At 42.5% G+C, this 16,335-nt stretch overlaps 2 protein-coding genes across 5 annotated transcripts in view; one reads left to right on the top strand and one right to left on the bottom strand.

The window, feature by feature from the left end:
* Positions 1-16,335, bottom strand: part of LOC126203958 (trichoplein keratin filament-binding protein) — an 801,925-nt gene that overhangs the window by 637,898 nt on the left and 147,692 nt on the right. The gene's annotated exons all lie outside the window — the stretch shown is intronic.
* The window catches only part of LOC126203957 (bromodomain-containing protein 4), a 233,537-nt gene that overhangs the window by 99,548 nt on the left and 117,654 nt on the right, over positions 1-16,335 (top strand). The gene's annotated exons all lie outside the window — the stretch shown is intronic.

The following is a 16,335-nucleotide window of genomic DNA, read 5'->3' as shown; positions in this document are numbered from 1 at the left end:
CCGAACTTTTCGACTCTGTATGTGCAGAACAGGGAATCAGTGATCATAAGGCCGTTGCAGCATCCCTGAATATGGAAGTTAATAGGAATATAAAAAAAGGGAGGAAGGTTTATCTGTTTACCAAGAGTAATAGAAGGCAGATTTCAGACTACCTAACAGATCAAAACGAAAATTTCCGTTCTGACACTGACAATGTTGAGTGTTTATGGAAAAAGTTCAAGGCAATCGTAAAATGCGTTTTAGACAGGTACGTGCCGAGTAAAACTGTGAGGGACGGGAAAAACCCACCGTGGTACAACAACAAAGTTAGGAAACTACTGCGAAAGCAAAGAGAGCTTTACTCCAAGTTTAAACGCAGCCAAAACCTCTCAGACAAACAGAAGCTAAACGATGTCAAAGTTAGCGTAAGGAGGGCTATGCGTGAAGCGTTCAATGAATTCGAAAGTAAAATTCTATGTACCGACTTGACAGAAAATCCTAGGAAGTTCTGGTATTACGTTAAATCAGTAAGTGGCTCGAAACAGCATATCCAAACACTCCGGGATGATGATGGCATTGAAACAGAGGATGACACGTGTAAAGCTGAAATACTAAACACCTTTTTCCAAAGCTGTTTCACAGAGGAAGACCGCACTGCAGTTCCTTCTCTAAATCCTCGCACAAACGAAAAAATGGCTGACATCGAAATAAGTGTCCAAGGAATAGAAAAGCAACTGGAATCACTCAACAGAGGAAAGTCCACTGGACCTGACGGGATACCAATTCAATTCTACACAGAGTACGCGAAAGAACTTGCCCCCCTTCTAACAGCCGTGTACCGCAAGTCTCTAGAGGAACGGAGGGTTCCAAATGATTGGAAAAGAGCACAGGTAGTCCCAGTCTTCAAGAAGGGTCGTCGAGCAGATGCGCAAAACTATAGACCTATATCTCTGACGTCGATCTGTTGTAGAATTTTAGAACATGTTTTTTGCTCGAGTATCATGTCGTTTTTGGAAACCCAGAATCTACTATGTAGGAATCAACATGGATTCCGGAAACAGCGATCGTGTGAGACCCAACTCGCTTTATTTGTTCATGAGACCCAGAAAATATTAGATACAGGCTCCCAGGTAGATGCTATTTTTCTTGACTTCCGGAAGGCGTTCGATACAGTTCCGCACTGTCGCCTGATAAACAAAGTAAGAGCCTACGGAATATCAGACCAGCTGTGTGGCTGGATTGAAGAGTTTTTAGCAAACAGAACACAGCATGTTGTTATCAATGGAGAGACGTCTACAGACGTTAAGGTAACCTCTGGCGTGCCACAGGGGAGTGTTATGGGACCATTGCGTTTCACAATATATATAAATGACCTAGTAGATAGTGTCGGAAGTTCCATGCGGCTTTTCGCGGATGATGCTGTAGTATACAGTGAAGTTGCAGCATTAGAAAATTGTAGCGAAATGCAGGAAGATCTGCAGCGGATAGGCACTTGGTGCAGGGAGTGGCAACTGTCCCTTAACGTAGACAAATGTAATGTGTTGCGAATACATAGAAAGAAGGATCCTTTATTGTATGATTATATGATAGCGGAACAAACACTGGTAGCAGTTACTTCTGTAAAATATCTGGGAGTATGCGTGCGGAACGATTTGAAGTGGAATGATCATATAAAATTAATTGTTGGTAAGGCGGGTACCAGGTTGAGATTCATTGGGAGAGTGCTTAGAAAATGTAGTCCATCAACAAAGGAGGTGGCTTACAAAACACTCGTTCGACCTATACTTGAGTATTGCTCATCAGTGTGGGATCCGTACCAGATCGGGTTGACGGAGGAGATAGGGAAGATCCAAAGAAGAGCGGCGCGTTTCGTCACAGGGTTATTTGGTAACCGTGATAGCGTTACGGAGATGTTTAATAAACTCAAGTGGCAGACTCTGCAAGAGAGGTGCTCTGCATCGCGGTGTAGCTTGCTCGCCAGGTTTCGAGAGGGTGCGTTTCTGGATGAGGTATCGAATATATTGCTTCCCCCTACTTATACCTCCCGAGGAGATCACGAATGTAAAATTAGAGAGATTAGAGCGCGCACGGAGGCTTTCAGACAGTCGTTCTTCCCGCGAACCATACGCGACTGGAACAGGAAAGGGAGGTAATGATAGTGGCACGTAAAGTGCCCTCCGCCACACACCGTTGGGTGGCTTGCGGAGTATAGATGTAGATGTAGAAGGGACCAAGGAGGGAGGTCAGCATTGCCTGCTGCCACCGGCCATGATGACTCGGCATCAATACACATTCATTCTGAAGCAGGTTGTTTGGGGGATAGGATGGCACAGGGACCACCAGAAACTCTGCCTCAGGCACACAGCCAGAATATGTGGGGTCCAATGGCATGGATACCACCGGAACTTCATTTGTCTCAGAGGTCTTAGTTTTGTCCATCTTCATAGAGGGAGATTTTGGTGTATGAAAACGCTTGACTGCCCTAGTTTCAGGGGCAGACGTGGTACCCAAAGCCCAAGAACCAGCAACCTGTGGCTGCTTCAGCCACTGGCTGGTATCCAGTTGCAGACGAGCAGAATCCTGGGAGGGCAGTGTCCCAAGCGACCCCTACCTGGTGAGAGACGCTGGAGGAGGATGTTGCTTCCCCAGTTGGGGCTTGGGGGATCGACGTCCAAGGTGGGTGGGGAGTCAATGCTCCCAAAGTGGGTGTCCGGGAAACAGTAGGAAAAGCCGCTCCCCCCCCCCCCCCAACACAGGGGAGCAAAAGTAGTTGAGCAGCCCCACGAGCCTGATGTAGTTGGCTGATGGTACTGTCTCTAGAGAAGATGACATCATCATAGCTGTAGCTATCATCATCGTCATATGTATAGGATCCAGACAATCATATTTCTTCTTGGTGTCTTGATACATGAGTTGGTCAGCAGTCTTGTAATCCCCGATTTTCTTCTCTCTTTGGGAGATGGCGCAGTCAGGTAAACAGCGGGAATGATGTGCTCTGCTGCTATCATATGAGGAGGGTGGAAGGGCACAAGAGCATTTGTGTGCAACAGTCATCCACAAGCCTATAGATGGGCCTGGCGTTACAATGCAAAGAGATGTAGCCAAAGATGGATTTGAAGCATTGCATGGGAGGGGGAACACAGTGTTTCACATCACACTGATACATGATCACGTTGACCTTTTCAGCCCACAAGTCGCCCTCAAGGGCCAAGAAGAAGGCCTCAGTATCAAACCTATTGTCTTTTGGTCCCTGTTGGACACGACAGATGAAATGCACACCCTGTTGCTCCAAACTGGCAAGTCTGGTCTGTAAAAGAAGGTCGCTGAGCAGGATAATACCCTGTAACATACTGAGACCATTATGAGGGGTGATTGTTACAGTAACTAATTCGCTTCATTTGCAAGTCATCAGCCTAGGTGCGACTCATTTGGAATGAGGGCTCACCTCACGGGCGTCATCCAGCCTCAGCAACAGTTACCTGGCCCAGTAGTCGTTCCCTGGAGTCCCCATGACTCAGCCATGATGGGCACATACTCCTTGGCATCTGCAAGAGTTTTCTGTGCAGGCGCCAATAGTGCGATCCCTGCGTAGTCAGATGGCTACTGCCGTGAAGGTATTTGACGACCCTACCACAATGGGATAGCTACCGTGTTGGGTTCTAAATGTATTACTTTTGCCAAAAAGGAAGCGTGCATAGACAGAAGGGCACAAAAGTTGGAATGTATGTACACCATGTTGGACTACCTTCCGCGCACAGTCCGCACTTCTGTAAAATCTGGAAGGGGAATGGTAGGTCAAGCCCAACGATGGGAAAAATTTGGAAATTTGTGGTAAGGTCTTATGGGACCAAACTGCTAAGATTATCGGTCCCTAAGCCTACACACTACGTAATCTAACTTAAACTAACTAACGCTATGGACAACACACACCCTTGCCCGAGGGAGGACTCGACCTCCGATGGGGGGAGCCGCACGGACCGTGACAAGGCCCCTTAGACCGCGCGGCAACAGCAATGAGAGCCATGTAGTTAAAGATCTACATCTACATGGTTACTTTGCAAATCACATTTAAGTGCCTGGTAGAGGGTTCATCCAACCACCTTCACAATTCTCTATTATTCCAATCTCGAATAGCGCGCGTAAAGAACGAACACCTATATCTTTCCGTGCGAGCTCTGATTTCCATTATTATATAGTGGTGATCGTTTCTCCTTATGTAGGCCGGTCTCAACAACATATTTTCGCATTTGGAGGAGAAAGTAGGTGGTTGGAAATTCGTGTGAAGATTCCGTCGCAACGAAAAATGCCTTTCTTAAATGGTGTTCAGCCCAAATCCTGTATCATTTCAGTGACACTCTCCCATATTTCGCGATTATACAAAACATGCTGCCCTTCTTTGAACTTTTTCAATGTACTCCGTCAGTCCTATCTGGTAAGGATCCCACACCGCGCAGCAGTATTCTAATAGAGGACGGACAAGCGTAGTGTAGGCAGTCCCCTTAGTAGATCTGTTACATTTTCTACGTGTCCTGCCAATAAAACGCATCCTTTGGTTAGCCTTCCCCACAACATTTTCTGTGTGTTCCTTCCAATTTAAGTTGTGCGTAACTGAAATTCGTCGGTATTTAGTTGAATTTACGGCCTTTAGATTTGGCTGATTTATCGTGTAACCAAAGTTTAACGGGTTCCTTTTAGCACTCATGTGGATGACCTCACACTTTTCGTTATTTGGGAGCCAACTGCCAATTTTCGCACCATTCAGATATCTTTTCGAAATCGTTTTGCAATTTGTTTTTATTTTCTCATGACTTGATTCGTCGATTAACGACAGCGTCATCAGCAAACAACTGAAGACGGCTGCTCAGATTGTCTCCCAGATCGTTTATATAGATAAGGAACAGCAAAGGGCCTATAACACTACCTTGGGGAACGCCACAAAACACTTCTGTTTTACTCGATGACTTTCCGTCAATTACTACGAACTGTGACCTCTCTGACAGGAAATCAAAAATCCAGTCACATAACTGAGACGATATTCCGTAAGCACGCAATTTCACTACGAGCCGCTTGTGTGGTACAGTGTCAAAAACCTTCCGGAAATCTAGAAATACGGAATCGATCTGAAATCCCTTGTCAATAGCACTCAACACTTCATGTGAATAAAGAGCTAGTTGTGTTTCACAGGAACGATGTTTTCTAAACCCATGCTGACTGTGTGTCAATAGACCGTTTCCTTCGAGGTAATTCCTAATGTTCGAACACAATGTATGTTCCAAAATCCTGCCGCATATCGACGTTAACGATATGGGCCTGTAATTGAGTGGATTACTCCTACTACCTTTCTTGAATATTGATGTGACCTGTGCAACTTTCCAGTTTTTGGGTACGGATCTTTCGTCGAGCGAACGGTTGTATACGACTGTTAAGTATGGAGCTAATGCATCAGCATACTCTGAAAGGAACTCCGAGGATATTTACTTCTACGTTACTCATGTTGGCAGCAGTTCTTGATTCGAATTCTGGAATATTTACCTTCGTCTTCTTTTGTGAAGGCATTTCGGTAGGCTGTGTTTATTAAACTGAGAAGTTTTATAACATGTCAGAAGAGAAAAATAAACACATGTTCAAAATCATACGCCAAATCCAAGACACCACCCAATGGAATGGTTGGCGAGGGGAGGGGGGGGGGAGGAAGAATCGTAGAAGGCTGGACTTTGAGCACAGGAAGGCAAGTAGCACCGCAAGGGCCAGGGACCCATGCTGACCATGCACATATTCCCAAAAGACATGTGAGCCCCTCGGAGGCAGAACCCATGGTCCACCGTGATATTAAAATCTAAGAATACAAATAGTATATAAAGTCCACATTTGACCGGACTTATTGAGATTTTTTGAATCTTATCGATCGAGGATGCTTCCACTGGGACGGTTCAGCGTTAGCTACAACGAAATATCCATAAACCCATGTTTCATCATCTGTGATGTCACCTTTCGGTTATTCAGCATCGCTGCTGACACTTTCTAGCGACTTCTGAACAACTTGCAGTCGCCGCCGTTTTTGTTCGAAATTCAACAATTTTGCAACAAATTTTGCTGCGACATGTTACATACCGAAAACGCCTGAAAAAATTTCATGACATGAGCTAGTTGCTTTGCCAACATGAGCAGCGACTTGTCTGACGCTGTGCTTCGGCGTTCAGGACAGTAGTCGTGTTCAAAGTCTTCACGGTCTTCTTCGAAACGCTTATGGTCTACTACTCGTAAATGCTTTTTTTAATCAGGGCACACCCACCAAAATCAACAGTTAACGTTTCTAAGACTTTATGACATTCTCACAGCAAAATTTAACAGACATTCTCCGATCCATTTTTATACAAAATAAATAGTCACCGCTGCTACCAAACAACAGACTAAATATCCAGGATAGCCAGTACTACACACATTATTTTCGGACAAGTTAACCGGAAAAAATGCAAGAAACGGGCTAATACAACAAACGAAATTACAAAATCCCCGTTATTTAATACAACTCGTAATACGAGGCGATTGTCTGAAACAGAGGGAAGGAGTACAACAGAAGGGGAAGTGGAGCCTTGAAAAATGAAATAGTGAAGGCAGCAGAGGATCAAATAGGCTAAAAAACAATTCACAAAGTTTCAAGAAACCGGCACTGAGTGAGATCCAGGAACACCACTGCACTGCAACTCCTATCTCATCGCACCTGTAGATTAATTACGAGGAATTTTAGCAGCCATTCTCCCCACGGTCCATACGAAAAAAGAACAGGAAAATGTCCTCATCCACAGTACCACGGGAAGTACCCACTACCACGCTTTTCGCAGTGGTTTGTGGAGTATGGATGTAGGTGCACTGAAATATAGAAGCTGAAAAGTGAGGTTAGGAGTCCGACTTACTTTCAGCGTTGGAGTGGTCTCACAATATTTCAATCAGGGCAATACGTTCGTACCAGATGAAACAACATAGGTAGGACTACTAGGACACAGTTTAAAGTCCCGTCGATGACAAAGTCATTAGAAACAAAGTGCAATTATTATCTGGACAAAGGCGTGATAAGAAGCAGTGGCCTTTGTAAAGGTATCATACTGCATTCGATTTACGGAAACCATAAAAAAAAGAAAGGACGGCAAGATGGGGATCCGAACCCCCCCCCCCTCTCCCTTGTACTCCAGTCAACGAAGGGACATTATGGAAAAAAATTCGTGGAGTTGTAAATTTTTGATGGGTGGTAGGGGGTAGTACGATGAACAACTTGCTAAAAATCCGGATCGGTATGTTGTGAGCGTAGGCGTAGGCGGGCTGGACGCTTATGTTTTTATGTTTCATTCGTAAACCACGGCTTCTAGCAAAAATGTTTCTCGTGGAAAATTAAAGAACATTAAATTTACTACAAAAAAGGTTCTATTCATTTTTATCGCTAGAACCAATAGTTTCTGCATCGCAGGGGATGGAAGAATCGCAGATTATTAAAAATGGTAGAAAATTAATGTTTATTGTTAAATGAGTAGAGCTAAGAACAAATATTAAATGTGTGTATCACATTTGTAAATTGCGTTCTTGGCGGTGTAACGGGCTGGAGGGGGGACGTGCGCCGCACTGCGTTTAGGTGTGTGTGTGTGTGTGTGTGTGTGTGTATGTGTGTGTGTGTGTTTATTTCCTACGAAGTGCGTTAACGCTACATCGAATACAGATAAGAGTTACTAAAAGGTTACCCCATGTAGGCAGACTGTTGCAAATAGTGAACGAGAACATATCACTGATGAGTAAAGTCTCTATTGTGTATATCTGTTGCGTTTATTAAATTTATGGACGGCGCTACGAACTTACGCACCAACTCCATAAGTTCCGAAATATCAACTCGTTCACACGCCTGTTTTTAAATGGCCGGACGTAAATCAGAGTGATAGTGTCTGCACCCAGTGCCGGCCGAGTGAAGAAGCGTGTAGTATCTTTGCTCACGCTACAGCTATGCACAGTTTGTTCGCGGAGACACGCACGCCTGCACCCGCGAAAACTACGCAACGTTTATGTCTAATAACTGTCAAATGAATTTTGTAATTCACGTTCATGAACATTTTGACTAAACTATGTCGTGGTTTATAAAAGGCATGGGCTATCATTACCACGTGAACGAGGTATTGCTGAACGTTGCGACTTTTAATTAGTGAGTGAACAAAGTGAGCCACTGCGTAGTACTTTCATCCGATAAATTGCTAAAAGACACTACTGTCCGTGGGCTGTGCCTTTTCTGGAAATATGAGCAGTGCTTCTTGCCATACTTAATTACTTTGTTCAGTTACTTGTTAGGACTATCAGTGATTATTGGACAGTGCCTCATTAACGTACATCTATATCTCCATGCTTACCCTTCCATTCACAGTTAAGTGCCTGACAGAGGATTCATCGAACCATCTCAAGATACTTCTCTACAGTTTCATTCTCGAAGAGCGCGTGGGAACACCGAACACTTAAATCTTTCTGTGCGATCTCTGATTTATCTTATTTTGTTATGATGGCCATCCCTCCCCATTATTAGGTCGGCACCAACAAAATACGAGTTATTGTAAATGATGGACCCATTTTCAAAACTTCGTATTTATCCTAAATGAACAAGCTTTATACCAATGACAAGAGGAAGTATCAAAGTTCTTTTTCATAATGTTTGACATCAATTTAACAAATTTAATAATCTATAATTAATCTGAACGATCTGCGGGACCGGATCACTGCTGCCGTGCACTTAGTAACAACAGATACGCTTTCGCGTGTGTGGGGCGAGTTTGGCTACCGCGTTGATGTTTGCCCAACAGCCAACGGTGGCCACACTGAACATTTATAACATTTCTCATATTTCTATTCATTAAATAATAATTAATTACAAATTATTAAATTTATTAAATTGATATCAGACATGAAAAAAACTTTCAAACTTCGTTTCATTGGTACTAATCTTGTTCACTTTGGATTTGTACTTTAATACATATGAATTTTGAAAATGGGTCCATCATTTAGAATAACCCTGCATTTTCACACACTGAGCAGAAAACTGGTGATTGTAATTTCGTGACAAGACCCCGCCGCAACGAAAACGCCTTTGTTTTAACCACTGCCATCCCAATTCACGAATCACATCTGTGGCCTCTGCCCCCTATTTCGGATTAGAACAAAACGAGCTGCCCTTCTCTGAACTACTTCGATGCGAATCACACACCGCACAGCAATAAACCAGAACAGAACGCACAAGTGTAATGTAGGCAGTCTCTTGGGAATGCGTTCGTGATACGGACGCCTGATTGTAAGAGATGTCAGAATGAGGTGTACAATAAGCAGAGCAGACGGTCGACAACTGTGGAGACTCCGTATTCTATTTAGTTTTATTTCTAATATAACTTGCATGCTATGGGAGTGTGCCTTCCAGGGCAAAAGGCATTGAAGAATTGTCAGAAATACGTCACCCATGATACGATTTCATATTTATTGACGCATCGGAAACCAAGCTTTCAGGAGATTCTTCCATGAGTGATAAAACTGTTGAGACTTGTATGTATTCGTTGTGGCCTTGGGGTTTGGGACGTGGAGTTACAGGGTCAAAGGTAGCAGGGTCGTGTCCTGCTAAATGCCAATTCTTTTTTCTTAATCTTTGTGTTTGCAACAGATTGTGGTACCAACAATGACATTTGTATTCCTGCTTGTCACAAATATTTGGCCTTTTCTTCGCAAATGTCGAAATTTCCGAAGTTTTGGGTATGAAGGAAGTTAAGTGAACAGCTTAAATTGCTGGGAGTGACACGAGTAGCAATAACATTAATATTCTTCTTTGTCACAAAAAATTTAGCTGTTTCTTTTTCTGCGAATATGTGAGAAGCAGTTGTCACTGTGACGCTAGGCTTCCACGAAATATGCTGCTAGACACTTAACACGTAATCTTGACGTCACTTCCCAGCAAGAGTCGGGTGAAATGAAGCGAACGTCTCCCACTGTACAGAAGGCTGCGCCATTACAACTCACGCGCTTCAGGAAAACTATGCTACTTTGTGCTGCCCTGCTCTGTCTGCGTCCCAATATACGCTCTGCCTAAGGCTGTGTAATTTCTCCTACTAGTACTGCTGTTGATAACAAACTTCACAAAAAAGAAATGTACTGCGAGGCTGTTGTCAGTATGCTCAACTGTTTTAAGACCAGGTTCTCATTCACATGAGTAAAAAATAGGCAAAGTAAGGAATTTTTTTCGTTTGAGACAATCAAAAGACATACAAAGGATGTGTATGGGGATTATGATTGATCATACTTTGAATTTTATTTCGGATGATAAAAAAAGGCGCACGTAATTATGGTTTGATCAAGGGCACGCGAGTTCGAAGTACGGAGACTGCGTGCAGTGTGGCCTCTCAGGAGTTAATCTGAAATGAAAAGTAGGTAACATTTGTCGATGCTTTATTAAATTTATAGGAGCTTATACCTAACCACAATAAAGTAACCTTAAATTTAACGATAAGGTGCAAACTCGAACTCTTGAGTTCGATTTTTGTTTCTTTTTTCACTCTTTATGGCGCCACAAAAAATAGTTAATATTAAAAAAATTATATTATAGGCATAAGCTTCCAAGACAAGTGTTTACTTTTCGGGGCTCAAAGGTATATGTTAACAGTTGAACCGTTTTTATTTTATGCTGCACACAGTTTTGAAAAATCTTTTATCGAGAAAAAAGCTGTTTAAAGTTTTCCCTAAACTTTTGTACTTTATTATTAGTTCGATTTGTATAAAGACTACATGTTGTTATATATTTCTGATGTCGTTGAACACAAATCTGAAGTTAGGTTTTTCGAAATTCAAAATTGGTAATCTAATGTGGCGGACCAAAAACTGTTTTGACCAATTTTGACCAAAACAATGTTTTCATTACTTAAGTTTAGTTTGCAATTCCAGGATCGTATATCAACCATTCCTCCGAATCGAATTGTTCCTAGAGAGCAATTCCCCAGTTCTTCTCGGCAAGAAAAGCCGATCTGGTTGAGCTGGATGCGTTCGCGCAAGTTGTTCGTCAGCTTTTTCGGCGAATATGTTTTCATGCATACTGCAATATAAATAATTTTGTGAACGTGCGTCACGGCAAGTTTTCTACCTGAGCGGGACGACGTCGGCCGAGAGCGTCCCACGGCGGCCGTGACACTCCTTCGAACAATGGGATGTAGAAACTTTTGTAGCCCACGAATTATGAAACGTTTTCGTCCCATCATTATAGACACTTATATATTTCAAACAATGCAATTACAAAAATCAAATTTTCGAGCGTTTTGGATGAGACCCTGGGCTTAAAGAGCTGTCTGCAGGAGGTCAGACAACACATATCGTCCTTATCATTACACGCTTCAGTGCAACAAACATTTTCTTCCTCAATGACACATTACCGCAGAATGGCTGTTGTTGTGGTCTTCAGTCCAGAGACTGGTTTGATGCAGCTCTCCATGCTACTCTATCCTGTGCAAGCTTCTTCATCTACCAGTAGGTACCTACTGCAACCTACATCCTTCTGAATCTGTTTAGTGAATTCATCTCTTGGTCGCCCCCTACGATTTTTACCCTCCACGCTGCCCTCCAAGACTACATTGGTGATCCCTTGATGCCTCAGAATATGTCCTACCAAGCGATCCCTTCTTCTAGTCAAGTTGTACCACAAATTTCTCTTCTCTCCAATTCTATTCAGTACCTTGTCATTAGTTATGTGATCTACCCATCCAATCTTCAGCATTCTTATGTAGCACCACATTTCGAAAGCTTCTATTCTCTTCTTGTCTAAACTATTTATCGTCCACATTTCACTTCCATACATGGCTACACTCCATACACATACCTTCAGAATAGACTTCCTGACACTTAAATCAATACTCGATGTTAACAAATTTGTCTTCTTCAGAAACGCTTTCCTTGCCATCGCCAGTCTACATTTTATATTCTCTCTACTTCGACCATCATCAGTTATTTTGCTCCCCAAATAGCAAAACTCATTTACTACTTTAAGCCTCCCTTTTCCTAATCTAATTCCCTCAGCATAACCCGACTTAATTCGACTACATTCCATTATCTTCGTTTTGCTTTTTTTGATGTTCATCTTATATCCTCAATTCAAGACACTGTCCATTCCGTTCAACTGCTCTTCCAAGTCCTTTGCTGTCTCTAACAGAATTACAATGTCATCGGCGAACCTCAACGTTTTTATTTCTTCTCCATGGACTTTAATACCTACTCCGAATATTTCTTTTGTTTCCTTTACTGCTTGCTCAATATACGGATTGAATAACATCGGGGAGAGGCTACAACCCTGTCTCACTCCCTTCCCAACCGCTGCTTCCCTTTCATGTCCTTCGACTCTTATAACTGCCATCTGCTTTCTGTACAAATTATAAATAGCCTATCGCTCCCTGTATTTTACCCCTGCCACCTTCAGAATTTGAAAGAGCGTATTCCAGTCAACATTGTCAAAAGCTTTCTCTAAGTCTACAAATGCTAGAAACGTAGGTTTGCCTTTCCTTAATCTAGCTTCTAAGATAAGTCGTTGGGTCAGTATTGCCTCACATGTTCCAACATTTCTATAGAATCCAAACTGATGTTCCCCGAGGTTGGCTTCTACCAGTTTTTCCATTCGTCTGTAAGGAATTCGTGTAAGTATTTTGCAGCCGTGGCTTATTACACTGATAGTTCGGTAATTTTCACATATGTCACTACCTGCTTTCTTTAGGATTGGAATTATTATATTCTTCTTGAAGTCTGAGGGTATTTCGCCTGTCTCATACATCTTGCTCGCCAGATGGTCGAGTTTTTGCAGGGGTGGCTCTCCCAAGGCTGTCAGTAGTTCTAATGGAATGTTGTCTACTCCCGGGGCCTTTTTTCGTCTTAGGTCTTTCAGTGCTCTGTCAAACTCTTCGCGCAGTATCACATCTCCGCAGATCAGGTTCCTATCAATACAAATACGTAAGAATTTAGCACAGTGCACTTGCATCAGGGACGGCAGCGGTTAAAATCTGCGACCAGTCATTCAGATTTAGGCTGTCTATGATTTCCCGAAATCGCTTAAGCCGAATGCCAGGATGGACGCATTGGAACGGCACGGCCCGTTTCCTTGCTTCCTTCGTTGTAATGCAGAGAATGCAAAGAAGGGTCGTAACCATTGTTCGCGCACAAACAGTTCCTGTTTGAGTCAGAGACGCAAGTCCAGGAAAGCAGCTGAGCTCGTAGTTGTCTCACGGCGTGTTAGATCTAGCGATTGTGTGGGTCAGTGCGAGTGAGGTGGGAAGTGAGTACCGTTTTGTACGTTTACTCTTCACGGTGTCAACACTTTTAGCCCATTTATCCACATTCGTTTCTGTTCTCTCTCACACACACGTGGCTGGAGACTGTGCACGTTGACCTCACTACCGCCGCGCCTGCCCTGCCGGCTGCGTGGGTGGGTGAGCGACGTCACATGTGCGCACACGGCAGCGGGGGCCAGGGCCCGGGGCGCCGTGCCAGCAGAGCAGAGCAGAGCACGGCGGCATGTGTGCGCCCGGCAGACGGGCGGCCGTCTATTTCGCCCACAACGGGGATTCCCAGGCAGTCTGCGCCCACGCGCCCGAGTTCTCGCTCCAGCTCACACGGAGACGAGTCTTTAAGCTCTACACCGCTAACGTTGCAGATTTCGTATTCCACAAGCACCGCGTTGTTCTTCCGGCGTTTGCGTTAGCATTTCTGTTAAGTAATTACCTCTTTCACACATGTCGCTTTATCTTCAATTTCCAAGCCGGCAATTTCATCTTGGATACCACCCTATTCTTAAACAAGTTCGCACAATTTTCATTTCTCAAATATTGCCTCACGAGTTTGTGTATATTTTTACTGCATATCTTGTAGAGTCAAGACCACCAGAAATTCTGAAGCAGTTTAGTATTATCACATGCTGTACACTGTCTTCATTTGCCTAACTACAGTGTCCACACTTTCTGTATAATTAAATACAGGATTTCAAATCCGTCTTTGCAACTATTAAAATCCTTATTCTTTACCATAAGCGTTAAGCTTCATTGCTTTAAATATAACTAATAACGATGTTTTAAACGAAGCAAACGAAGTGCAAGGGGTATAATAAACACTCATTTTTAGTAGTTGTAAAGGGATATTTGAAATAACATAAGTAATTCGTGTACTACTTCATAAAGTAAAGTCGGTTTCACGTTTCGTTCCATTTGGTTCTCGCCACATGCTCTTTAGGTTTATCTTTTTATAGAAGCATGTGTTAATCATCTCATCTCGGTGAATCAGAATAAAATATGAACTCCGTCATTTCTAGTATGATATTTGAACTTCCCCAATTTTTTTTAGTTTTCGTCCTATTTTCGCTTTAAATAAGCCAATATAATCTTGTAGCGGCATTTTCTGCTTGTTATTAGTATTTATAACTCTTTGTAGAGCTCTTCTACTTCCTCATCAGAACGTGAGCATGTTCCCACATGGATTTGAATGTTTTCACTGAAAACTTATTTTTAAAAACATGCCTTGCTACTTTACATGGTCATCAGAAAGAAACTGATAAGCATGTAAGGGTGTCGCAGGGGAGGTCGTGTTGAGAAAGAATTCTTCTAAAAAAAATTCGATGCGTTGAACCGTTCCCGAGTTACTTAGTGTCTAAGGGAGCCAATGAGGCCGTCGCGTGCGCAGATTCAAGCTGCCTGCCACACGCGTTCTTCGTTTGGTTTCCTCAAACCGAAGAAACTTAGCTTTTGCTCACCTAACTTAAATTCATCACGTCCGAAAAAGGCCTATTTTAACTGATAATGAGTATTTGAACTCACCGACCCACAGATGTCAATGAATTACCGCGTTTTAGCACGTTGAACTGCTTGTATTTGCGCGCATGACGACTTGATTGGCTAACCTGAATGCTAAATAACTCGGAAACGGCGCAACGTATCGAAATTTTTTCTTAACTGTTATTTCTCAGCACAAGCTACCGTTACAGACTTTTCGGACTGTTTCTGACCACTCTGTACAAAATTCCTTCAATGTATCTAACATTATTTACAATTTCCTTGTTTACAATAAAGACCATTTCACGATTTGAATTCCGCTTTGTCATCGATTTTTCGTTGTATTTCTGATACGCCTAATATAGACCATTTGATGTTATTTAGCTCCTTTTTCAGTTCCACCTATTGTGTCTAAGGACCAAAGTTTTGCAACGAATTGAAGGAAATCTCTAACTCAACAAGACACTTACTGAAGAGAAGGCGAGGGCCTCGAGGAAACGACTGGTGACTACAACACGGTAGATGTATTAAACAGAACTATAAAGAAACGACGTCTGAAGGATGTGAAAGGCTAATAGAAATTTGACGCGAAAAACAACTGAAAACAATAGCAGTATGAAGCACACGTCGCAGAAACTTACCTTGGGTGGCAGAGACATTTCATCAACGAAGATCGCAAACAGTACAGTAATTAATAATAGAGACCAAATTGGCTGAAAACCAAAGACCTGTAAATATTTGCATGGTTTACGAAATGGAACAGAAAAACAGTTAATGATAAAAACGGTGCCATTCTGAAATTAATGGTAGGACAGCGAAAAATTCAGAATAGACAGAGGAGCATGAAAACGATATATCCCATCAACGTAACTATTCTCAGCTGCCATGAGTGATCTTTTCAGATTCTTAAACTGGCAAAACCGAGACGAATTACTTGTTGATGGAGCATAAATGAATCACCTTGTTTGTGGTCAAATTACACTGTTTCCCTCTAGTAAAGATTAGAAACAGCGAACTTAATAAACAAAGTAACAAAGTATCAAAGCATGCCTGCAATCAGTGATAATAAGACTAAAATAATATACAGTGAAGGCAAAAAAAGAAAGTAACGAAAATTAATAACGAAGTCACAGTACGAGTTACTGAGTTTGGGAAGACAATGGAATGAAAGACGTAGTGACTTTAATGAAAATTAAATGAGGGGACTTGAGCAAATGGACGTTCCCTGATAGATTGCAAGAAAAGTTCTAGTGGAAGATGGGCAGACAGCATTAGATAACACGCAAAGACAAGTCTGGAAGAGGGCTTTGTTTACCAGTGGATGTCAAATGGTTGATGATGATCTGAGTGTGTAGTCAGAGGGCATTTCATGGCCTTTATATCCCATAATAATATGCAGTAGATACCATGTCGATGATGATGATGAAGAGCATTGTGGTTATTCTATCAAAAATAACATAAGTTTCATTACAGATATACCGTCGTATGCTGCTCTTACTCTAACTGAAATATGTGGCAACATTTGAAATTTGATTTACTCATTCGCATTACACTTATTTGC

Source organism: Schistocerca nitens, chromosome 9 (genome assembly GCF_023898315.1).
Source record: "Schistocerca nitens isolate TAMUIC-IGC-003100 chromosome 9, iqSchNite1.1, whole genome shotgun sequence".
NCBI lineage: Eukaryota > Metazoa > Arthropoda > Insecta > Orthoptera > Acrididae > Schistocerca > Schistocerca nitens.
This window is presented reverse-complemented; position numbering and strand designations above follow the sequence as displayed.